Here is a 26,537-nt window from a genome sequence, read left to right as displayed (position 1 = left end):
TGCAAGGAATAGGGGTGAGTTATTCCCAGTAAAAATCAGCATGCTAGACAGACAAAAACAACAATAGATCAGCAAGATTCTCAGTTCTCTGAAATTAGGGAGGCGACTGAACATGCTTCTGTACATGTATCTGCCAGCATGGGTTAAACTTCCCTTTCCCTTTTATTAGCAAAAGAAACAGAAGTTGAGACAGATCGTAGAGGGAAGGTTCTTCATGAGATTGAGAGGCATTTGTCCTGAAAATACAATACAAGGGCCTTTTCCCTACTGTGGTACTCTATAGCATCCTCTGTCATTTCAAAGGGCAGCCTGAGTCTACACAGGCTGGCACTGCCTATAACTCCAGTCCCAGCAAGTATAGTGTGAATGGTGCCCCCCAGAGTTATGCAGAGTTAGGGTTTCTACCTTTCCATATCTCTGGCTATATTTCCATCAGATTATTTTCCCACTTCTGTACTTTAATAAAAGTGTCCAGCCTAGATCTGTAGAATTTCCAGTACAACAACTTTAACCACTGTTTTGAGTCAAAATATTCATTTTTTTCTCTGTAGTCAATGAATATATGGTATTCCTTCAAAGTAACTCTCTTTTGTTCTAATTTTAGCTTCTGATTCTTTATGCAGAATTCCTTGCAAATACTGTTGGTGCTTTCAGAAAGTGAACCACTGTACAGAAGTGGGTTTACATGTGAGCAGGAAAGGTGTGGTATACCTTTCACTTCCTTCCCTCTGTTCCTCACTCCTGAAAATGTGCTTTCAGTGAGGAGGGGGGAGAGTCTCTGGCTCTCCATTACAGACCGCCTCTGTTGGTCACCTTCGTGTCTTCTTAGATGGTTGAACCGAGACGGCTGGCCATGAGATTGTGAGATAGTGTTTGTATGGAGGTCCCGAAGGATGTGTTTGGGATAGCCAGGTATCAGAAGTGTGATTTGCAAGTTTCATTTGTTCCAACACAGAACATGACTGTAGTGTTCATCCAATGCAGCCTAAAGTAGGCAGAAAAACGGGGGGTTCACACGTGGGCCTGGCTTCTCTGGGTCGCTTATTTGTAACCTCATAGTGGTGCCACTGTTCCCAGTGTTCCAGACCAGATCTGGTGCTCGCTGTTCACACTGTAAGTTCTTCCACTAAACTTGACTATTTTGGAGGGCCGGAGTGGGTCTTACTAACTGCTTGGGTCTTATAGTACCACTGCTGGGCACCCATGTGTACACCCAGGACTTTTGAATGGGTGGTACTCACTGCTCCAAAGGCAGGCTGTCACAGTGGGACTTACTTCTTATGCCAGTCGTTACCACCAAGCTGTGTCTGCCTCATACGGGAACAGTCAAGGTCGTGCTGCTGTTTCTGCACAACCAAAAGAACATCCCCCCCATATGATTCCTCTCTGCACTTATATAGTGAAGTGGGATCCTTTGGTACTCCTTGTTCTTTCTTTTTTTTTGCACTACCATTGTGTATAATTTTAAATAGTGTGGAAAAATGAAGTAAGGTCGTCTTTTTTTGGCCTGCCATTGGGAAAAAGGTTTAGCTTTGTTGGGGGCAGCATGGAGGATGGCACCCAGCTACTAGTAGTTACCTCTTAAGTATTTTTTGAAGAAGTGCTGGAATTACAACCTATTTCAACCCACAAGTTGGTTTTTCTTACCACTTTATTATTTTGTTTAATCTTGGGGGTAGGGGGGCACGACCCTACGTGGTGATACTGAAATCTTTTAAATGTGTGGCATGATAGGAAAATATAATTACAGTGTCAACATTCTGTCATTTTCTATTCATCTTTCTTTATGGAAAAAAAAATTATAGTGGCTCTCACTGACACAGTTCCCGGGATCTAATGGTTTCCCGTGACATAAGTTAGATATCAAGATGTTTCACCTAGAGATCATATCAGCTTCTCATAGAATTTAGGAATTACATTCTTGCCCAGTATTGTCCTTTGTTCCCCCACCCCATATCTTTATTTATAAGAGAAAACTAAAGGAAGAGGAAATTGCATTTTTACTATTGGTTGAAAATAGTTTAGAGCATCTTGACTTGATGATATCTGGAAATTCACTTAACTCACACTGTTCTGTCTTCCCACACATTTCAAATGAATGCTAAAAGGAAAATACCTCTGCAGAAGCAAAAGGGTTATTTTTAGATTGAACTCCTATATTTGGGCTTCATTACTCAGATTTTTTCCCCCAGGGCCAGGGTCATATTTATGTGTATTGTGCTTGATGGCTTTTCCTTATTCTTCTCTTTACCCAGAACCACCTGCACACTCAGTACACATGTCAGTTTGTAATCTGAATAAATCATGTCTTCTTTGCCTGCCTTTTTCCTTTGCCCTCCTCCCAAGTGTTGTAGATGAAACAGTTACTTTGTTTTAGATTTACCTCTGGTTCCAAGTAATTTATTTCTCCTGGTTACCAGTGGCCATCCATAGGTAGAATGAATACTCTCCATTTTTTTTCCCCTTGAGTTCTAAAACACCTTAATTTTCCAGTTTTTTTTTTAAATATTTCATTTAAAAATGTTAAAGAAGTAGTCTAATAAATTCCTTTTTATGAGGATTTATGATGAATTTCTGTACCTCTGATTAGCCAGCACGTACTGAAAGTAAGCAGCATTCAGTGGGCTGATTTGGGAGATTCCTTTCACGGTGTTTCCTCAGTGCACGCCATTTTGCCCAGCTTCATGTGTCAGCAGTGGAGGTTATTGATTTAGGATGTTTACCAAAGACACCCTTGGCTTTCATTGAATGGCAGGTGCTTTGTTTTCCACTACATTTGGAGGACAACTTCCTGACACCAGTGTACCATGTAGCTTTTGATTTTTGTGCGTTTATTTTACAAACTTCACGTGACTCTGAAAGGGAGGTAAAACCAAGAATAAAAAAACATACAGATAAGATTAAAAGGAAGACCTACATTTACTTGTAATCCGCCCTGGCCCTTTATGTATTCATTCTGCTCTCAGTTTTGAAGTAAATACAGTAGAAAGATTGCTCCGTCTGTTTACTTATAACAGGTGGTCAACAGTGTATTCCTACATTCCAGAAACTTGGTAAAAGTAAATAAAATTGTATAAAACCTGTTTGATTAAACTTTTCGGTTGAAATTCAAGGAAGGAGGCTTCACCTCGCCATGTGGGTCAGCTTCTGTTCTAAGCAGGCCTTCGGGGACCCTTCAGTGAAGCCATGGCTCTGAATGGTGATTTCCATCTTATGGGTGGCCATGGCTGTTTTCCTGCCTATAAATAGTTCACTATGTTGAAATGAATGCCAAGTTTCTTCCCTCACCACCCATTTTAATTGCAGAATGTTTGAGATAATGGAACAGTGTGACGGGGATAAATTTAGGTCTGTCAATGTACTAGTGCAAACCTTACTTGATTTTATGTTTAAAGGCCATCATCGTTAACTCTCTTCCCCTTGCAAATGGAATTTCAGCTGTGGTGTAGATGGGGCAAACCCCTGACCCATCCATTATTCCTCCATGGAACAGCAGGTATGCGGCTAGGCCTCTTACCACATCCTTACAAATAGGTCCACACAGGTGGCCATAGTGGAACTAGACTCATGTAGCCTTTGTCAACTGGAAGTCTGACTGGAATAGCACAGAGACTAGTGTCACTGGAAGCAAACATTGCAGCCGAACAAGTGGGGGGTGTGGTAGTGGTGGGGTTCCTAACACAGGGACTTAGAGGCCTCTTTTACAAATTGGGGTTCCCTTACCCAGGGAGGCAGTTGTGTTCCACAGGCTAACATGGTGCCTCTTCCTGGGCTTTGGTTTCTTTCTATTCAAAAAAGTTAAACACTTACACAAAACAGATATTAATTAAATTGACTAGAGACTTCCAAGTCATGTGACTTTAAGAAGCATTATTCTGTGGCATGTGGAGCTCCATTCCATCATCCTGTTGTCAGAATTAGAAGTTTTCTCTGTCGAACAACTGTACGCTTGCTGTCAACATGTCTTTTGCTGCTTACTGTGACGTAGAGGTTAAGACAGATCAAATTTAAACGTTTCTAGCAGCTAGGGAATATAACTGAGCATGGGAAGGAAAGCAGTCATTCACTGTGCACGTTGAAACTCACAAGAATATTCATTCCCACTTGTCTCCCATTGTTCTTTGGATACGTGGCACATCGTCTTCTGTTTTCCCGCTTTTGATAGAAAGGCAAGCCCAAGAATTATTTTACCTCCCTCCTACTTCTTCTATAAGATAGAAGGAAAAAAAAAGTGCAAGTAATAATGATGAAAAGTGGCTAACCGACTCCGAGCCTTGGTGTTGAAGCGTAGGCAGTACTGGGACGGTGACAAACTGTCCACCACATTGGTGCTGCTTGGGAATGAAAGTCCTGTGTTAGTAGAATGTCCAATTATTTGGCAATTAATAAAACTTCATTTTTAAACATTATTATTTCTTAAGGAAACTGTTTGGTCTAGTGGTTATGAGTTTGGCTCTGGAGCCAGACAGCCAGGGTTCAAATCTCAGTTGCACCATTTATTAGCTGTGTGCCCTTAGGCGGTGTACTTAATCTTTGAGCCTCAGATCCTCCTGTAAATGCCAATAAAAAACAAACAAAACAAACCACATCATAGGCGTATAAGTAGAACTTGATGAGATAGTCCATTAGGAAAACTCAGTGTCTGGCATATAGTAAGTGCTCAACAAACAGTAGCTGCTCCTGTATCAGTCAACACTGAGTAGGTCTAAAAGTGTGTCGGTGAACCACCGATAGCTCATAACTCTTTTCCCTCCTAAATTTAGATTGTTCAGTGAGAGTCATGGTTTTATCAGAGCACCACTGTCTTGGTCTTTCTTCTGAATGCCCTTAATTCTTTTATTCTTGGATCTAAAAAATGGAAAGTTGTCCTTTCAGATTCAGAAATCCTCTAAAAAACTGGAGGGGAAAGGGCATTAACAAAGGAGATTGATATGATGGCTCTTCACCAACATATTGAAATTCAACCCTCCATTTAGTTTGGTGATGGTAAACAAAGCCAGATGGCACAGCTCTGCAGGCTTTCAAGAAATATTGCATTTTTCCAAACCAGTCAACTACTTTGAAAGATTTCTGGTGGGACATGCACTTAGCTGGTACCCAGAGGTAGTGAGGAAACAGACTTCGCTTCCTCCAGTAAATAGCTTATAGATGTAAGAAAATAGATTTAATTGTGCTTAATAAAGGGAAATTCCCTTTCTTTAAAAAAAAAAAAAACAACCAAAAAAACAAACCCCATTTGAAATAGTCACTTTATGTCTTTACAATGAGAAGAGCAGTCAGTCTTATTTTGGGGGTGCGGGGAGTGGGTAATTGCTTCCTTAGCAGAAACTGTCTCTCACAAAGTGTTCTTTCTTGAGCTGGAAGGCACGTGAGGCTTCAGGTAATTTTCAGCAGATCAAAAGGAAGAAGTTGTGGCAAAACAAAGTTGCCGGAGCAGTCCTTACAGTATGATTAGTTTCCTATCTAGTAGTATTTTTTAATAGCTAAGGATCTGAAAATGGAAATTTATTAGGCTCATGATTCTGCTTATTACTCATCATACGTGGTCTTGGCCCTTGCTACCCTGTTGACCTTGCCTCGGGCCTCTTTCTCTTGTCCACTGTGCTTCAGGTACATTAGTCACCTTTTTTGTTATTTGAGCAGGCCTAGCATTTCCTCCCTGAAAGCCTTTGCTATTCTCCTTGTCTGGGACAATCTTTCTTCAGATTTTTGCATGTCTGGCTTCTCATCATTTAAATATCGGTTTCCCAGCTGCCATCTTCATGACTTTGCATTTTCTAAAGACTCAGTACCTCTTCAGAATCCTTGGCCACTCGCTAAATATGCTGTTTCATCTGTCTGAAATTAGAGTAGTTTTGTTTGTCTGTCTCCTCTCCCTACAATATGACTTCCATGAAGATGGAGGCCTCATCTTTCTGTTTCACTGATGGGTCTCCGATGCCTAGAACAGTCCCCAAAGGTGGTCAGGATATGCTTGTTAAATGAATTAATTTTTTTAAAAAAATAATAATGTATTATTATTAAACAATAATAATGTATTATTAAAACATCCCCAAACTTCTCTTGTTTCATATACTTAATGTAGACCAGGGTCAACAAACTTTTTCTATAAGGTTTTAGTAGATCGAAAATGTTTTAGGTTTAGATATTTTGGGAGCCAAAATATCTCTGTGGCAATGACTGAGAAAGTAGCCATGAATATAGTCTGTTAACATGGGTGTGTCTGTGACCCAATAAAACTTGATTCACAAACACTGTTGATGAGAGGAGGGATGGCACATTTGGCCTATGGGCCAACCGCTTGTGTAGAGTACATCATTTTAACCTACACATTCTGGAATACATGTGCAGGAGTATTGGATTTGAAGTGAGCTGTCGTAGAGGCTCAGTTCACTTGATTTACAACTAGGAGAATATGAACCTCTATTCTTGTTCTGCTAGAAGAGATTGTGTAGTGAAAATTATTTGTTGCATGATAGTAGAAACATTCCAAAAGAGAGACATCCCCCAGGTGGTGGAATACATATTAGAGACTATTGTAACAGAAAAATTAAGTTCTGATCTAACATTGCAGTGGAAATATCAGGAGAAATATTTATAAGACTTGAAAGTTGAAAAAGTTTATTTTGACTACCCCTGGCCAAACTAAACCAACATAAGATTTAGTTTAGGCTAATGTAGCAAATTTAGGAAATGGAAGGATATGAAATTATGGAGCACTCTATGTACTTTTCTTCTGAAGGAAATAGAAACTCAAGGATACCTATATGTCACTGAGCCAACTTTTGAAAACTTGAATTTACAAAACATTTTGTGTCAGGATTAACTACACGCCCTGTTGTCTCTAGTACCACATGTCTGAACTTCGCAGTAGCTAAGGAAACTGTTACTCCCTGGACCTTCTCCCTTCTTCCCACACTGCTCCCCAAAGCATGAACCAGCTGCTCAGTGGGAAGTCTCTCTGAACTAGCTTTTTCAGTTATTTGAAAGATCAGAGTCACAGATGATGAGCCACATAGTTAGCCTCTGGAGTTGGGCTTCTACTTTTCTTCTTGGACTGAAAGAGTTAAAGAAAATGTAATCAAAGTTAACTTGTTCTACTAAGCAGTTAGAATTAGATTGTTAAAATCTTGATAAAATTCCAATGTTCCCAAAAGAGCCTCATTATAACCCTAAAATATTCACAAAGGTGTTTTGTTTGTTTATTTACCTACCACTCAATTTTTTTTTTTAATTGTAAAAAACACCTTCATGTAGGATTTTGAAATTCATTTGCTAGGTTCGGCTCCCTAGTTATCAAGAATCTATTCAGAATCACTCCTTGAGTCTTTGTAATGCAGGGTCTCAGCTTCTGCTCCCCACATAAGAACACAGGATATGGTGAGGCCCAAAAGGAACACCAATGGAGCCATAGATAGGGGAGTCATACCACTATACTCTTGCTGGCGGCTGGGTTGGAGACACAAGAAGCAGGAGCCACATGATGTGCAATCTGCCATCTGCTTCTCTGCCAACCACCCACCCAACGCAGCCACGGCAGCTATATCAGTGGCTAATGGCTAACTGGTCACAGCTGGTCACAGCTGATGGCCATCTACTACCTGAGCCAGCACCTTGCCACATGAGGTCGAGAGCCTGGAAACTTGCTTTCTGGGACTCTTTCCCCACACTCCACCCCTACAGGGTCTCGCCTCACAATCTACACGACAAGCGTCTTCCGTGAGGGGCCCTGTGTCAGGAACCCAGCTCACGAGAAAATGTTCCAGTCCAGTTCAAGTAATGTCTCAGGGGGTGTCCCTCGATGTCCACCTACTTTCTGGGCAGAGCCAGGGTTTCTCAGGGTACTGCCAGTCTTTCTGGGCACAGCCAGACTTCCTGGGCACAGCCAGGGTTCTCAGGACACTGCTGGAACAATAGTGGCTCACAGCCAAGGTGCTTACATATTCTCCATGGTGGCCGGTTGAGACACAGGAAGCAAACATTCACCAGTTCCACTACACGGTGGTACGTTCCCAAGCAAACAGTCAAGCGGTCCATCAAATCAGGGATGGGAGGCAATTCCCCGTAGTCCACAGTCATTCGCCAGGGCTGTGCGTTGTCCTCACAATGTGTGCCCTCTCCACAGGGCGAGGGCTCCAAGTCCTCCCCAACCCGGGAGTGAGGGACGACCTTGACCTCACCCGCATCTTCCACTGAGGACTCAGCAAGCGTTTCCTCCTGGGATTACAAGTCCCACATCCGGGCTGCCTCAGCAAGCACTTCCCAGCCCACACGGCCGCAACAGCCTTCACTTTCTCTGGCCTATGCTGGTTGGAGAACCATCCACGTCTTCCCAGCCCTCCTCGGGAGTCCAGCTCCTAAGAACAGTGGCCAACGGGCATCACACAGTATGGGGGCCACATGTCCTCCCGCTCAGAGTAGGACATCATTCTTACCTGGCCGGTATCTTGCCTGCCATGCCAGGAATCCAAGTGGGTGGTGGCCCTGGTGTAAGATGTCCGCAACTCTAGGAGCCACGGTAGCAGCGGACCACCAAAAAGCAGGCGACACCTGCTATGGCCAATAGGGTGGTGTGCCATCCGGAGGCTCGAGAGGACCACCTATTCAACAAGGGGGTCACGTTTCTCCCAGGCAGGTCGCGTTTCCTGTTCCCGGCGCCGCTCCTCACGGCCTTCCTGAGACTGAGTGTTCATACGCACAAACTGCTCCACTGCCCTTCGGAGAGCTTTGGCCGGCACCGTACCCTGCTCACTGCACCATGTGTCATGCAGCGTCTCTGGTCCTGCTCTCGCTCTCGGCGGGTGAACACAGAACACAGCGAGGCCACAAAGGAACACCAACAGAGCCATAAATGGGGGGTTCAAACCACTGTGTTCTCGCTGGCGGCTGGGTTGGAGACACAGGAAGCAGGATCCATATGATGCACAATCCGCCGCCTGCTTCTCTGCTACCCAGAGCAGTCACGGCAGTTATATTAGTGGCTAATGGCTAACTCGTTACAGCTGATGGCCATCTACTACCCGAGCCAACACCTTTCCACGTGAGGCCGAGAGCCTGGAAACTGCTCTCTGGGACTCTCTCCCCACAGTCTTATTTAATTGCTGTGTCTCCAAATTAGTGTGTAACCTTGAGGAAGTCATTTAATCTCTCATAGCCTCAGTGTCTATAAAATGAAGGTCATCTCTCACGTTTCTTTTATGATTTGTGATAAGTACATGTGCCAGTTCCAGTTTTGCTAGAGATGGGAAAATTAGTGACGATCATATATCCCTTTAAGCTATTATTATGCTTTTTAGATGATACATTCATAAATTGCTTTTCCTTCAAAACTAAATGGTCTGTTTAGAATGACTTGTGAAGATGTAATTGCCAATTTTGAAGAGTGGGATATGTGTTCTTTACATTGTGATCCTTCCATCAGTGGGTATGAAGGCTATTTAGAGAGACATATTGGAGGCACAAATGATACCTGTTCTTAACCTAATGGCTCAGGTCCTAGTAAGATGAGTGTCTTGGATGTCTTTGATCAGTTTGTTTGTTTTATGAGACGTCTTTATGACCTTGTGAAGGAGAGACAGTAGCACCCTGTCCTCAGCTAGATGGCTGTCATAATCCCAAATGGAACTCAGCGTTTCTCAGGATGTCTCTTCAGGGAGCAGGCAACTGGCTTTTGTAGCTCCTTCTTTCGGCTCCACTAAGATATAACCCTTCTCTAAAGGCCCATTCATATTTCATCTTTTTCAAAAACTTTCTGAGGTCATCCTAATTGGAAGTCCCTTTATGTCCTCTGAACCCTTATGGTACTTAATACCTCTTTTGTGGCATCCGTCCCTCTGTAATTTGCTGTGTTCATGAGTCTCTCTGTTAAATTGCAAGCTTCTAAAATGTCTGGAGCCAAATGTGATTTCTCTTATTGTTTGCCACCCTATGGAGACCGTCTTGGATATAGTCAGTTTCTCCTTCCTCTGTGTTCTCAGAGTACATCTGCAGGTCAGCCTCTTCCTTTTATCTGCTTGGTTTCTGAAAAGCACAGAGTGTGGCTTGTTCCATTTTAAATTCCTAATTCTTCATATATAACCCCTGACAGATAACTGCTTGATTGACGTTTAGATGAATGTAAGAGTGAGTAAAGCTGTAGTTGACCCAAGAAAACACTGGAATGTCTACATTTGTATGATTTTTGCTGCTGTAGACACCTCCTGGAAGTATAATGTATTGTCCTCTAACACTTCAAATGTGTCGATGACACCCAGTAATCCTCTATTTCAAACATAATTTAAATGAAGTTTCTTCTTCCATCAGAGTCTTCAGAGAACTAGCTTCAGGCTACTTTTTGTTAGATGATTCTAGGATGGGTCCTCTGGCCATGCGGAATATTGTAAAATGGATGGCCTGAATTCAAGCCCCTACTCTGCTACTTTGGAGTGGTTTGACCTCGTGGAGGTCACTTTAGTGCTCAAAGATTGTTTCGCATTTATAAAGTTCAACTGAAATCAATATCTGATTGCCTGAGTCTCTCTCTTCCTGTCTCAGGGTTGTTGGGAAAATCCAATGATATGGTACATACACAAGTACTTAGAAAACCATGAATTACCTTGCAGAGGGAATATACTATTACATGTCATGAAATAGGGTGACACCCTATGGTTTTAGCACTTATGTTTTTTGTGGTTATATAAAATAAGTAATCCAACCTATAATTAGGACAGTTGGCTAGTACCCACACAGGGGCCTCACGTTCCACCTGTTATACCCAAATCCTGAAAAAAAGGATAGTAATGCCCAGTTAGTTAAACATAGTTTCCTTATTGCCATGCTAGTTCTTTTTCTAGATGGAAAAAGAGAGAGAGAGATGTAGCTAATGAATTTTATGCCCAGAGGAAAATGCTACATTTTATTCACCACACCCTTGCATACTATTTCAATTTCTCCTCCCCCTTTTTTCTCACCTCCCCCAAAAAGTTCGATACCTTTTCCTGTGACACTTTCTTTTACAGGCTGTTCCCTGGTTGGATTTTTCAGATTCTTGATACTTTCCTTAAGTTTTACTTAGTATGCTTTTCCCCCGCCTGCCCTGGCTGTCTTCCTCCCCTTGCCACACAGTCTCTCTCTCTCTCTCTCTCTCTCTCTCTCTCTCTCTCTCTCTCAAAAATCTACTGCTAGGGACAGAATTAGAAATAAGTGGCTAAAAGTTTGGATTTGTGGCCTTTCTTTGAGAAAGGGGTGGTGGTGGTGGTGGTGGTGGTTGTGGTGGTGGTCGTGATTTTTGAATGCTCTCTGCTCAGCTATGATGATGACTTTTATGTTCTACTATCTCTTTTCAGCACTGTACATACTAAAACTTGTGCTATTTCCAAGCTTCAAGGAATGAGTCCCCCATAGGCTTACTTAAGTTTCCTGGAAAGTCAATCTGGCAAAATTTGTTTTCAAAAATAGGAACCCTTTGAGAAAAGAGGTGTTACATTATTCATACTGATTTGCGAGCAGCGAAATCTTTAGAACCTTCTCTAAAATGAGACATTTGTGTTTGGATTTATGGCTTGACTGTTAGGTTGACTATCAGGTTGATTTTTAGAAAGTAATAATGCAGTAGCTTAAAAGATGTGAGTTTGTGGTTCAAGGGGATCTGGTGAGTAGAAAGAGAATGGACTTTGGGATGAGAAAAGTGGGGTTTAAATCCTTGTTGACACCTCCTAGTTCTATGGATTTTCTTGTTGCCTTTATTGTAAAACTGTGATATCTGCTTCCCAGCATGACTAAAAATTAGCTAAAGCAATGCATGCTGATGTCCCACATCATCTCTGACACTTGGGAGGTACTCAGTAAGTGGTCGTCTCCATTCCATGTAGTCAAGTGGAGCATGACTTAGGGTCTTCTGCCTTGTTTAGGGACAGAAGTCCCCCTTAAATGGGCCTAAAAGGGAAGGAAGTTCATTGACTCACGCATTGGGAAGTTTAAGGGACATTTGATGTCAGGCTCAGCTGGCTGTAGTATTAAATGAAGTCACTGAAATCCCCTCAGCTCCCCATCCCCCTCATCCCATCTCTCAGTTCTGTTTTTGTCTATGCTGGTTTCCTTCTTGGGCAGCTTCCAAGACATGGTGGAAAAGGCTGCCATTGTGAATTCCAGGTGGATGTGGTCCTTTTTTCTAGTGATTCCAAGAAAAGGAGAGCAACCCTCTCGTGTGCAGCATCTACATGAAGACCTCTAGTCTTCTTGTGTTGTGTGCCCTTCCCTTGATCAGTTGCTCCGTCCAGAGGATGGAGTGCCTTGATTGACCAGTCCAATGCCATGTGTCCACCTCTATGGATGGAGAGGCAGGACCACTTGGTTGACTACTCCGTTAGAATTACATGGAGAGGGAGATGAAGTGCTTCCCAAAGACATGTCCATTAGACGTAGTGATCAGAGGTCCCCAAATAAGCCTGTTCTCAAATTGTGCTCTGTGTGTCTGTGTGTGTGTATATGTGTGCCCACACATGCGAGTGTGCTTTAAGGACTTCTTTGGTGCATTTTGTTTGTTACTTTAAACTAGAGTGCTTGGGCTGAGCCCCATGGTGAACTGCAGAGGGTCTGGGAGCTGCCTGAAATCTATTCCCACTCACTCTTGGCCTGTCTTCTCACAGAGCCAGATAATCTGGAACACTGAGAAGCCAGGGGCTCGTGTGCCTGTGAACTAGCCTGCGAGGGCAAGGTCCACATCTGTTTTCTTCATCTTCGTATCCCAAGACTGAACAGGGGCGTGGGCACACACTAGGTCCGTGAATGAATGAATGAATGAATGAATGAATACACAAATAAAAATGTGTCAGTTACCACACACACAGAATTCTGTGCTTGTGTGTGAGGAGGGGGCGATTCTTGACTGCCTTGAATTGTACCTATGAGGAAAAGCAGTCTGGTGTGTGTGTGTGGGGGGGTGTGTGTGTGTGTGTGTGTGTGTGTGTGTGCGTGTGTGTGTGTTTAGGTTGAATCTGTAGACATCTGTGTCCTGGTTGCTTTTCCAGTATGAGCAAGTACAGTTGTTAACCAGCATGTTTTTCTACCAGGGGACTGGCTTTTACCTTTTATGTACCACCACCCAGTGAGGTGGGCGCTATTTATAAGACGAGTAACAATGAAGGAGCCAGTAGCCAGGTTAGCAAGAACATTTGTCACAGCTGTTTATTGCTGATGAATAGGAGAGAGATGTAATAAAAGCAGATTGTCTCAGTCGACTAGTTTCGTGGAATGTGAAGTGGTACCTATAAGGTAACTGATGATTTTAGGAGTTGTAAGAGAGAGAGAACAGGGGAAAGGTAATGGTAATATGTAGAAATCATAAATAAGAAGTAATCATTTTTTGATCATGTCTTCAAATAGTAGATTGAATGCTCCCATGAAGTGCAAAGTGTAACTCGCTTGATTTTGTTATTTTGATATCTTTTTTACTGTTATTTTGGCATTAATTTTCTTGTCCTTTAAAAGATAGCTACCAATGTGTGCCTTCATCTTTTGTGATCAGCTGTTGTACTTCCATTTGGTGCCCTTTTGTAATTTATACTTTCCATTACTGTATTTGCTTGCTTATTTAAGGTTGGGTCAGAAGCCATGAATGTAACAGGATACACTGTACTACCATTTCAATAGCTTCAGAATCTGGCCTTAGGATGCAGGATTTGGAGATTACTAAGATATAACGACAACAAAAAATTCCTTAATTAGACACTTCTAGTCTTTTATATAGTGTTCCTTGGGCTGCCGCCTAGAAAGTGGATGTGCTGAAGATAAAGATAGCAATATTTACTTCTGTAGCAAAAAATATAGTGGATTTAAGGGGATTCTGAATAACACTACTGGGAGGAAAGTTAGCAGCTGGGCATTCTGTTGCTATGGTGATGAGATGGCATTGCATTGATACATAGTATTGTCTTTAGCAAATGATTCGGTATCTTCCTCTCCTCCTCTTCTCCCCCGCCCACCTCCCCCCGTTCTGAATTATAAGTTTAAAGGGAAAAAGTCATTGCTCATATTGGTGTTTTACAGTTGAACAGATTGTTTTCATTTTGAGATCTAGCAATTGTAGGGTTGGGTGTGGTGACATGGAAAAGTGCAGAAGGAAAGCATTCTGTGAAGCACGGTCAAATTATAGATGTTCATTGACAGTGGATTGTGTTCCCAAGATAACAAAATAAGACACTTACAGATCATTGATTATCTCTGGTTAATTGAGATAACGAATAGATGTTAAAGCACATTGAAAGTACCTGGCATATTGAAGAGGGGTCGATAAATGAGTTATTTAATTTTTAAAAAGACTAGTGTACAAACAAATATTGCTAAAGTTTTCTGAATTTTCAGCAACAGCTTAATAATCAAGGTGAGAAAAATGTAGTCCAAGCTCATGTTAAAAAATCATTAGTAGAAGGGACTAAAATACAAACCAGTCCCTTCTTTCTCAATTTCCATTTTATGTTCTAGAAGAAGCCATGCTTCATGGGTTTTTCTATTATCACATGCTAGACAATTTCTTTGCATGTTTAAATAAGTATATCCTTTTTTACATTTATGACATACCATGTTTATTATGCAACTTCGATTTTTTTATTTAATATACTTTAGACCTTTTAACATCAGAAAACAGTCCCATTCTTTTTAATGGCTGTATAGTATTTCATTATCCAGAGGTACCCTATGTCATTTAACCTGTCCCATATTTAACCACTTGATGACTTTTGGCTGTTTAACAATAATTCTGAGAATACAAATTCCAAATATTAACCTCCATCCAACTACTCTAGGTTTGGTAAATGAGTCCAAATAACAATTTAAAACAGCTTTTCTTACTATCACATTTAGAATAAATTTTGCAAGAGAAGCAGTCTCTTTAGTGTCTAGTCTTCTTGAATTATCCAATAAAGCAATTACTGCTCTCACCTAATTATATAGAAAATTACAGAGTTGGGTGGAGTGGGCACGCTGGACAGTGTCAGTTTCCTTCACACTTCCCTTTTGATGACTACGGAATGACTTTTTTTTTGGCCCGCCTTTAAAACAAGAGTGTGGTAATCCATGTATAGTAATTAAAATTCACTAAAGATCTTTCTTCACTATTTGTTTGGCTCCTGCCATTTCAGAATTGTTTGTTAAGCTATGCGAGTAAGTTCACGAGGATATTTATCAAATAGAGAGAAATCACCAGTGAAAACACATACTCTTTATTGTAACTGTTGGTCATTTTTATTTTGGTTGATTACTAGCTTTGTTTAATGAAAAGAGATGATATGTGTTCACCAATTCACCTGCTGAACACACGTGCTCTCCTGTCCGTAGCAGCGCCCACTAGCTCTTACAACTTTCCCCTGTCCCTTTCTCTTCATCTCTGCATTGCTTTTATTGTGGACAGATTAGGCAGTTTTGAAGTGCATATTAAAACAAAAACACTGTTTGCCTGAGAGCACATGCCTGAGCTTTGTACTTTCTCAAGATTCTACTTTTGTATGGCTTCTTAACTCCCAGAAGTGACGTCATTATCCAGTTTTTCCTAGGGCTTCTGGGATTTCTGGAAGTGACTTGGAACTCAATTGCCAAAGGACCTTAGTAACTCTAACAGGTATCAGAACAAGTTCCTCTCTGTCTTCGATATTTTCCCAAAGCTTCATAGTAGGCACGGCCTACTGATGCTGGACCATTTGTTCAGACCTGGTCATCCCTGTCCTATGAGCTGTGTGTACTTATGTTCTAGTATCTTACAACAGTCTCAGAAAATCCATTTTCCTTTTCCTTTCCCAGTGAGCATTTTCTTCCAAAATAATGGTAACTTTATTTTACTGGGATTGATATCAGTATATTGGTGATCCTTTGCAGTGTTCAGAATTGATTTCCTTTCCAGCTGTTTGCAATGAATATTTAGTGATATTTGAAGGAATCGAGTTTCAAATACATAAACTTCTGGAAGGTGTGGCTAGGAAACAATTAGACTCTTATCTCATAGGACTGCTATCAGCATTCAGACCTCAATTTCACAAAATTCCATGATAAAATCTTAACTTGGCAAGACCACCTCTTGCCTCTTATAAATTCATATGATCACCATGTTTTCATTTGGTTCTGTAAACAGTATGATGACATTTTATTGATTGATAAGGAGGACCCCAAACATTTCACCTTTTAAAGGTAGAATCTCAGGAGCATGTACTTGAGAGAAAACTGCTGGAAACCAACTTTAAAGTTTTTGTGGCCAAACAATCAGTGCCCAAGTAAATATGGCTTATGCATACTTTTTTTTAAAAAAAAAAAGTACTTATAAGTAGAGAAGAATTTTGAACATTGTACTGCATTCACTTTTATAAAAATGCAATTTTTAAATATATCTGATTGCATCTTAAAAACATACAAAGTACTAAGTTTCATTCATGTCTGAGCCTCCTTAAGTCTCCTGTTCTGGGCTATAGCTGTGATCTTAGAATTTCTGATCCACACAATGGAAGTATAATTGAAATAGAGCCAAATAAAAGGAAAATGTAATAGAACTTCCCAGCTTCTCTTCTAATTGGCCCTGTGACCATTTGAAGAAGTTCCAACATAATGGCTTTCGTGAACTGGAAATTCTCCAATAATTGCCTCTTGGGACATGCAGAATTTAAAACAAAACAAAACATTTTGTAAAAGTTTGTCATGTTGTTATCCCTATCGCTGGTGCCTGCAGCCTTGGGAATATTTTCTTCTCTGTGTTCATCAGGATTACATCTAGCATTACATCCAAGTGTTTAGATTTGTTGGCTAACATAGTACAACTTTTAAATAGGCCATTTGGGTGGATCTACAAATCAATACAATATTGACAATGAAGCCATCTGCATTTTTGTGCATGGGTTTCAAGTATGCACGAAGCAAGCTGTAATTTTAAATAACAGAATCAATAAAATGATTAATGAGTTTTCAGGTGTATACTTAGAGTTTTAACGGGGTTATTGAGAAGGTTTGCGAACTTGCGCCTTTCAACAGAACACTGACATCTGCATAAGTCGCTAATGAGAGTTCATGTTCCACATGGAACTATTCCTATAGGCTCCCAAAACTTAGCTGCACAGGGAAATAATAGCCACCATTTATTGAGCATCTTCCATGTGCCAAGCTTTGGCTAAAAACTTTAGCGACTTTACAGTTAATACTGCTAATTCTGGATGGAGTTCGATGCATTCACATATATAGAGTGGTGTGTGTGTGTGTGGGTGCGTGTAGCTACAAGTACAGTTTTGTTTTAATTTTAACATAAATGGTGATACATATGTATTGTTATGCAACTTGATTTCTTTCTTTTTTTTTTCTTATGAATATATTAGCTCTTTCCATGTCCGTATCTATGGACCTAGCACATTATTTAAACCTGGGTATAGGATTCTGTTCTCATATTTGCCTGCACATTGGAATTACCTGTGGATTCTGGAAAAATTCCCATGTCTGGGCCCCCAATACCAGAGATTCTGATATAATTGGTGTGGAGTAAAGTCTGGGCATTGGGCTATGAAAACCAGTGTTTTATCCAATTGGCATATGTGCATTTAGTAAAACGTCCCCCTATTGAAGGACACTTAGATGATTCTCTCTTACAAATAGTGAGTCTGGTTTTCTTTCTGTTACAGTGTTGCAGTGAGCCTCCTTGTTAATATGTCTCTGCCCCTGTGTGACTATGTCTGTAGGTTTAATCCCTACTGGAATCTAGAAGTTCTTAGATGTGGCTCAAAGGGCTAATACGTTAAAAACAATAGATACTGCCAGATCGCCCCCACTGAGGCAATACAATTGATTTTTCTATCCACATGTTATTAGGTTGCCCATTGTGGGGCTGAGAGCTACCCTGCCTTGGTCCCCCCCAGTTAAAAAGTTTATTCTAATTTTGGAGGGTTGTATAGCTGAGTGCTTATGAAGGTGCCTAACATGAAGAGAGACTGGGGAAATCTTATGTCAAAATTTTGTTTCTCTAGGTCTTTTTAGTGCTTTGTCTTTGGGAATTAGTTTTATAGGCTGACTCGACAAAGTAATGCCTTCACTTCTAATCATGAGAGGGTGTGTGCGTCTCTCACGAAGGGGTGGGGCAGTTCTGATTGAAGAACAACACCCACTGGAGCGACACAACACCTGAAACAGGTGGAGGCCAAAGTGCCTCTTTACTGCCGTATTTCTATACCTGAACTCTTATTCAAATGAAGCGTTCACTATGATCTTTCCATAAACCTCTCTTGAAGATTTATTATGTAAAATTTGTAGGTAGACTTTTTATGAAGGGCAGAGTGCTTCCTTTGAAGGGAGTTTCAGTTTTCATAATGTGCCTGCTTATCATCTGTCCTGACTGTTTCTGGGTGGCTTCTCCCTGCCTCATCATGAGCAGGACTCAATAGGGAACAAACAGCCCGAGCGTAGGTGTGGTGCTGGCCTTGCCCAAAATGAGCCCCTCTGAGCAGCTGGCGTTGTGGAGAGATTCAGGATCTTGAAAACAACTCACCACACTGTAATTTTAACCCCAGGAATCACCATGCAGTTAGCTTTCTATAAACATTTTTTACATTTGTAATGGTGCATGGTGGCTGTGTCCACGTGTGTTCAGAATGATCTTTCTGAGGCTAAAGTGTGAAAGCCTGTGGCCCTGGGTGCTTGCAGTAGGTTTTCTATCTTGGTGACCAATTTGCAGTGACTTTCCGAGGCAGACAAGATTCCTTCAGATGTAGAAAGTAGACTTATCGGTAGATGACATCAGTGACTGAGGACAGTCTAAGGGGAATCAGGTCAGTGTTGCAAATACCAGCGTCCTTGCAGTGACTAAGCTGGGGATGCGATGTGGTAGTTTCGTGGAAGTGGTTGAGTTGAAATAGTAAACCTGTTGAATGCTTCAAAATATGCAAGAAAGCTAAATTTTTTTTTAATGCATTTTGCCACACTACCCGCCAAACCCTCAGAGAATTTCCCACAGTGTGCAGATAAGCTGACGAATCTGCAGAACCTTTGATTTAGTGATGACAACTGCCCGGTAGAGATTAAACCAGCCTCATTCCAGGAATTTGTTCTGCTGATACAAAGAGGAATGTCAGAGAAAGGAATCTGGTTCACATATTTCCACCAAACAGTAGTTATCAAATATAAATCCTCCCTCTAACTTTTTAATGTCGTTCTCACTTCCCTTTGTGATGTCCACTTAAAAGCCATCAAACAGTTCCAAGGGCTTCAGGATGCTGAAGTTTTCCTGAAGTCACTCCACACTCCCCGTCAGAAGTGGTTGAGCTGATATCGGAACCCCGGTCGGTCGTGGCTCCATGGCTGCCTGCGTCGTATTGTGTTTGTTCACCAGTGTGTTCCTCACTGAGGAGCGCAGACATTGGCTCCGAGACAGATGGGGGCTCCTTCATAGTTCCCAGAGAGGGAGGCTAATTTTAACCAAGAACTTTTGTTCTACATGGTGTTTCATTTTCTGCTGTTGCAATTGTATTAAAGCAATCTTGGCATAAAAGTAGTCAGAAGAACATGAAAAGAGGAAGTTAATTAGTGAGTTTTAAAATTTGCTTTCAGTAAACATGAATATATAAAGCCCTCCAGGCCCACTTTCATGTCTTTATTTTCAGTCCAGAGAACTGGAGTTTCCCTAGGATGCCAATAGACATTATTCTTCATAGCGGCCTGTGTAGAAATAAAGATTATACCTATTTGGCAATAAAATGCCTTGCTGATAAAATGTAGTTATAATATTTCAGAAGCAATAAGATTGCGCAGCATCTGGTTTGGGGGCTGTCGGGGTCAGTGGCAGTCATCGTTTTTCCAGGGGACCATGCCTCAGGCCCTCCCTGTGGAGGGGGTCTTCATGTCACGGCGGGATGGCGTCATGAGTCCTTGGCCCAGAGCAGTTTATCCAGTTTATCTTCCCTAACGCCTACTGAACTTTGCCTGAAGATCTGGAAAACATACGTAGTTGTTGAAACTAAGTAAATAACTGTTCAACTTCTCGTCTCTCAGGATTTGCCAAAATTATTTCAGTTGTGAGAAGGTTCCAAAAAATACCTAATGATACATTTCTTTTTAGGCAATGTCTTTTGATATAATTTTCGTTTTCTGTATGGGTGGCACCAAAAGGTTGGCTGCTTGTTTGGGAAGGTCTGAAGCCGAAAGTGCCTACAGGGTGGTGATTGCAGTGGGGAGACATTTGCCTGGAGTGGTGAAGACTCTGACTTTAGGGGTTATTCTAGGGGGATCAGCAGAGGACCGGAGCGTAGAGAGCACAGGCGATTGCTGGTGTCTTGCCATAGACACGTCTTCTGCTGACTGTGATGTCTGTCTGACTCTCATGTCCTTTCTGAAAGACCTTCTAGGTGATTCAGAAAGTTGTATTCCTTTTTTTTTTTTTTTTAACGAGCTTGTTAAAGAACAAAACTTGGCCTCTTGGTAGAGTGAGTAGCTTTGATGTGACCAAGCTAGTCATTGAGTTGTAGCTTCTTTTGTTTGTGTAAATCCCTATTTAAATGTGTCTTTATACAATCCCAGTGCATCCCTTAGAGGCAGTGAAGATAGAAACCCATCCCTTTTTGGGTTTCTATGATTTGCATTTCTTTCGGCTTCAGCTTAAATTTGTTTATTGACTTAACTGACAGACTAGCAACAGGTCAGCAGGCCCAAGGGCACAGGCTCTCTCTGGCAAGGCTGTGCTTTCTTTGGTGGGGAGGGAGCTCCAATGACACTTTCAGTTTGGCTCTTCTCCCAGATGATCGAGACGAGATGTCCTGGCTTCCAGACTGGTTTCTGTCACATGAGCAGCACAGACTTCCTAACTCGAGAACTGTGGTATGTTGGCTTTAGGGATTTATGCCCTAAACCTGAGGCTAAAGTATTGAGTTTTGACAGCATCGTGGTTGCTGTGATCGCTTTTTAGGGTGAAACCTGTTGGAGGTTCCCTCCTTTGCTTGTCACGTGAGAGAGAGGGTGTTTTCTGGCAGGACTCTATGACTTAGGCTTGGAAGTACTGTTAATTATGTGTTCGTTGAGGCTTGGTCTGGCGAGAGGAGGTGCATGCCCTTCACTTGGGTTCCTTCCTCCTTTATCTAGGGAGGAAGTGGGAAAGGAAGGGGACTGGTTCTGGCTTTCGCTTTGCACACCCCTGCCTGCGCTGATGCAGGGCGGACACTGAAGGGAGTGCACTTTGATTTCGCTGCTCTGCTCTAGGCAGTGGAGCAAAGTGTTTGCAGGGTGCCAGTGGCTTTTCTGAAAGCTTGGGTTTTGGTTTCCCCATGGATGGTGGGGTGCCTACATTATTTTCCTCTTGAAAGTCACTGGACTGAGAGGACTGGCTGCTGGGTCAATTTCCAGGAGCCACTCCAAGAAGTTCCCTATTAGAACGTCCTGTGGGGACCAAGTGCGTGGGAAGGGCTGTCCCTCCACTGGACACACTTACTGAGAAACGCCCTTTCCGTTTCCTGATGGCGAGGATGTTGAAACTTGCAGGGAAAACACATCCTTTTTCAAATGTTTCTCCTACAACCTTTACACTATCCCATGATTTTTTTTTTTTCCCAGCTCCAAATAGTATTTGGCATCTGGTGTACTTGGGAAATGAAACCAGACATGAGGAATGTGAGAGGAGAGAAAGATGGCCAAGGAAAGAAGCAAAGCAATTTTTCCCTTTCACATTCTTCTTGATAAGAGAATTTGGGTTAACATTATCGTGTAGTTGAAACCCAAATTTCATGTCAGGGCCCTTTGGAAAAATGCAAAATGTGGAATAAACTGCAGCTCTGAAGACAGTGGGCGTGGCAATTAAAATTGAGGGTTCCCCCAACCATTCTAGTTGCTTTAATGGTGTAAATTTTCTTTCTTGTCCTTCTTTTTATGCTTGTGACATTGTTTTGGTAACTCCAGAGACCATTTATAATAAAGAAACAATGACATATTTTAGTGTTGAAATTATACTTGGAGAATGACATGTGAAATACTGTCTGTCTTGACTGAAATAATAGAAGCTGAGCATGACCTGTGTGGTTCCCCCTGCACTGCGTGAGGACGTGCAGAAACTCTCAGCCGTTGAACAAAGTTGGTGGCCGGTTCTCCTCTCTCCTTCTCTCTGTCTCTCCTTCTCTCTCCCTTTCTCCAGCATCTAAGCTGTTGTTTCTCCTGTAACCACTTTGGTTAGAGGAAAACCTTAGGGACGTAGCCCATGAGCGTATCCCTCCGCCTGGACAGCCACCTTACCTATGTGTGACCGAAGTCCCTAATGAAACAATTTAAATGATGCATGTATCAGTGCAAATCGATTTTATTAACATGACATTCAGGTTTCCTCATATATTTGGTGCTGATCATGTGTTGCTTCTTGAAAAACAAACTGTACATATCACATATGTGTTGTGACTTGGCATTATCAAAGGAAAATGTTATGGAGGGTTTCCTTGTGGACTCTCAGTTATTCTTCAGTGTTTTTCATCACCCCAATCGTCGTCATCTGCAGTCCTTAAAGTTGGCCCTCATTTTTTGACTGTTACCACATGAGAGTCTTGTTTGTCTTGTTCGACAGTACAAATGACTGACTTTGAGCTAGGCCACAGATGGATTAAATTTCTTATTCTTTGCTAAGCACAATGCACCTGCTCCAGAATCTTAAGTAGCTTTTTAATTGTTTCCTTGTGCACGGCATAGCAATAGTCATCTGTAATGTTATAGATGGATTGCATTTTGGATGTCCCAGAAGTGACTTTTTCTCCTCTGCAACAATGCCAGAAGCTGAGATTAGAAGATGTGTTCTGGTGGAGGGCCCAGCTGTCATGGTGGAATTAGTCTTTTCCTCAGGCTGATCTGATTAAATAGAGGCCAAGATGTGGAAACATAGGGCCCTGGTTTCAATAACTGTGCATTCCCTCTTTACTGGACAGAAGGACCAACCTCACTGCTCCCAAACTGTCCCCACAAGGCTGCGCTCTCCCTCATCTGCGGGTCTTTGCCCGTTTTTCTAGCACCAAATACGGCGTCTGGCCTAGTAATTGACGAGGCTCAGCTATGATAGCTGAGGAAGTGAACACGTCTTGGGCAAAATGTTCACTGAATGTAAGGAATGGGGAAATGTCTCAGAGATTCTATCAGTGGGTCTATTTTGGAAGGAGCTTACTTAAGGATGGGTGGAAAAACCAGCACCAGTTAGTTCGGCCAGAAAGAAATTCCTCATTTGAAGAAATTGCAAATACCCCGAGGTTGCAGTCTCCGTGTAAAGCAATTGTCGGGAGATCTGACTGACTTCAAATGCGTTGGCAGTTGTGAAAAACAGATCGACTGGCAACTGTGGGAAGAATACCCAGTTACACAGCCCCGAAGTTCCCAGATGAGATCATATGTCCACTTAGGCATTTATGCTTTTTCATTCAACAAACATTTATTGAGAATATACTGTGTGCCGGGGACCGAACCAAACTTGGTCCCCGTCTTCAGGATCTCATAGTGGGGAAAACAGGCATGAATTGAAACAAAAAGCACTCACCTATGTATGTGATGCTAGGGGTGTGGAAAGAAATGTGTGACCATCTCTGGGAAGCTGAAGGCTTAGAAAAGCAGCAGTATTTGTGTGGGTCTGGAATGGTGAGTCGAAGATGGTCAAGTAAAGAAGGACGAGAGCACCCTAGGCAGCCGGGACTGCAGAGGTGTGGGTTCAGCAGTGTGGGTCATGTCAAGATCCGATGACTGCCTGCGCACGTGTTTGTGACGAGCATGCGAACACACAGCGCTTAGGGTGCTGGGAGACGAGGTGGAAACTAAAGCAGGTAAGGGCCAGGTCGTGGAGGGTCTTGTGGTCCAGGCTGGAAAGTTGGACTGCATCCAGGAGACACTGCAGAGCTGAGTGACACAATCAGATTTATGATGTGCTGAGAATAAATCCCAGACTCCTCACCCTGGTGGATGAGGCCCGGGGGTCTGGCCCCTGCCCTCTGCAGCCTCTTCTCTCTTCACACCCCGGTTCCTCGCTAAGCTGCAGCCTCCCTGGTCTTCCTTCCCTGACTCAAACATGCCAAGTTCCCCACCTGCCTTGGGCTTCTGTACACACTCCTTCTGCCTGGACTCCTCTTCCCTGACACTTGGCAGGGCGGAGCCCTTCACCCGTCAGGTCTCAGTTTAAATGCCCCTCTCTGGAGAGGCCTTCCCTGATCGCGCTGTCTAAAGTAGCTGTCTACTCCCACCACCACCAGGACATCCGTTTTCTTTCATTTTCTTTTTGCATCCCCTGTAACTCTCACCAAAATCAATATTTGTTTTAGTTGACTTGATTTTTTTTCCTGGCTTCTCCAAAGCAAGTAAGCTCTGTAAGGTTACATTATTTCATTTTCATCCCTCTTTCCTAAGGGCCTAGCACAGAGTTTGACACATAATCGGTATTTGATAAAACACATTTGCGTCGATGAATTAAATGGGTGAATATGATGGACTAGGGCAGCTTTGGCAGCCTTCGAGCCATGGGCCTGCTTGGGCACACCACCGGTTTTTGTATGGTCCATGAGCTAAGAGTGATTTTCATATTTTTAAATGGTACAACAACAGAAAGAATAATATTCTGTGATATGACATCATATGAAATCAGATTTCAGTGTCCACCAATAAAGTTTTATTGGCACGCAGGCAGGCCCATGTTTACAGATGTCTGTGGCTGCTTTCGTGATAAAATGGAAGGGTTGAGTAATTGTGATAGAGGCTTGATGGCCCACAAAGTCTAAAATATTTGTCATCTGGCCCTTTACAGAAAAGTTTTGCCAGTCCTTAGGCTGGCAATCAAGGGTCAGGGAGAAGAGCTGAGAAGCTGTCGTAGTCGTTCAGATGGGGGAAGAGGGTCAGGGGTACTAAGGTCGTGGCTCTGAGGGTGGAGCAGGTGGGAACTGGATTCCAGTCGGATTAAGCAGGCAGGCTTTCTGACCTCTGCCAAGCTTCCCTGCCCCACTCCCAAACAATTAGGCTTCTCCGAATAAACATCGCTTTGCCTTCACCAGGAAACCAAGTCTCTCAAATTTCTCCCTTCCTAATTGCCCTGCTGTCTCCCAAATGTGGGAAATGGGGATGATGGAATGAAGTGATGGGTGTGAATGTGCTCGCTAAAGTCATACACAGGCAGTGTCCAGGATCCCTCATTAGTGCTAGAGCCATTAGGAGAGCTGGCCAGAAGTGTCTGTGCCACTGAGGGTCAAGTGGGGTGATTAATCCTGCTTCCTGTTTTGGTCTATATCTAGGAGACTAGGCTCTGAACAGTGGAATTCTAAGTACGTCAATAAAAAATGGTGCTTGTTAGAAATCTCAAAGCTTTGCCATCACCTACAGTTTAAGGGTTGGTTTAATAGAGGACCTTGTATTTGGGGTTCCACAGAGGAAGCAGCACTGAAGTCGGTCTTTGGGCTTTACTGAGTGAAGCCTTCAGACATAAATCACCTGTCAAAGGCAATATTTTAATGATTTCAATTTGTTTCTTAAATGCAATAGACTCTGTATCTTATTACCCATGATAGAAACTAGCCAAGCCCCTCATATTCTTTGGTTTGTGGAACTATTGGCATTTTTTTTTTCAAGACTTGAAAAATGCTTTGGATTGATTTTTCAGATCTTAACATTTCCTCTGCACTCCTCCATACAGCCAGAATGTAATAGAACTTGGGTTTAAGTGAAACAACTTGTAAAATGCAAAACTAAAGCAACCACCCTCTCTATTCATTTTTCAAAGACTTTGGTTATACTCCTATGTGTACGAGGCAGTAAGCAACACATGCCGTGGGCACTTTTCCTCATGGAGTTGACTCTTCAATGGGAGAAGACCCAGGCCACAAATTACTCTAACTGTTGGCTGTGCACCGTGGGGTCACAAAATGCTAAGCCGACACAGACCCCACTCAGTTGAATAGGTTAGTACATGTATCCCATGTACCGTCACGTGCTGGGGACACAGCAGTGAACAATCTATCCAAGTCCCATGCACCCATGAAATAATCAAATAGGATAATTGCAGTAGTGGTAACTGCCGTGGAGAAAACGTCATGCAGGGTAAAGAGATAGAGAGTGACTGCTGTGCGGAAAAGGGACTACTGCAGGTAGATCGTTGGGGATGGCCTCCCTGAGAGAGTGAAATTCACGTTGCGGTCATAAGGATGAGGAAGAGTCAGCCATGCACAGATGGCGCCAGGGCGCAGCTGGTGCAACGGCCCTGAGGTAGGAGCCAGCGTGGTCAGAGGCGTTGAAGTGCAGTGACTCGTACAGAGAGCGCCATGTGGTGAGGTGGAAAGGTGGGCAGGGACCAGACTGTAGGCCCCTGGAGGCTCTTGGATGGCCTTTGCATAGTGTTATAATTGCAGTGAGAAGCCACAGGAGGTTTTTATAAAACAAGATTGATACCTAAAACTTCAATATCCAAAATAGATAAAAGCAGAGCTGTTGGAATTGAAGCTGGAGTGAGAAGCTCAAATCAGCACCTACGGAAAAGCTCCAATCTCTCCCCCATCTCCCATCTAATAGTTGTGGGACGTTACATCTTAGGCGGTTCCAACAGGTAAGTCTAGTCTGAAGAC

The 26,537-nt window shown here is 42.5% G+C and overlaps 1 protein-coding gene across 5 annotated transcripts in view; it reads left to right on the top strand.

The window, feature by feature from the left end:
* Positions 1-26,537, top strand: part of DAAM1 (dishevelled associated activator of morphogenesis 1) — a 159,068-nt gene that overhangs the window by 31,972 nt on the left and 100,559 nt on the right. The window contains exon 1 of one of the 5 annotated variants that reach the window (XM_033108756.1): positions 20,784-20,805. The exons of the other annotated variants lie outside the window; for them this stretch is intronic. The gene's annotated coding sequence lies outside the window, so the exon portion shown is untranslated. Of the gene's footprint in view, positions 1-20,783; positions 20,806-26,537 lie in introns of those variants that run through there. 5 annotated transcript variants of the gene reach the window in all.

Source organism: Rhinolophus ferrumequinum, chromosome 6 (genome assembly GCF_004115265.2).
Source record: "Rhinolophus ferrumequinum isolate MPI-CBG mRhiFer1 chromosome 6, mRhiFer1_v1.p, whole genome shotgun sequence".
NCBI lineage: Eukaryota > Metazoa > Chordata > Mammalia > Chiroptera > Rhinolophidae > Rhinolophus > Rhinolophus ferrumequinum.
This window is presented reverse-complemented; position numbering and strand designations above follow the sequence as displayed.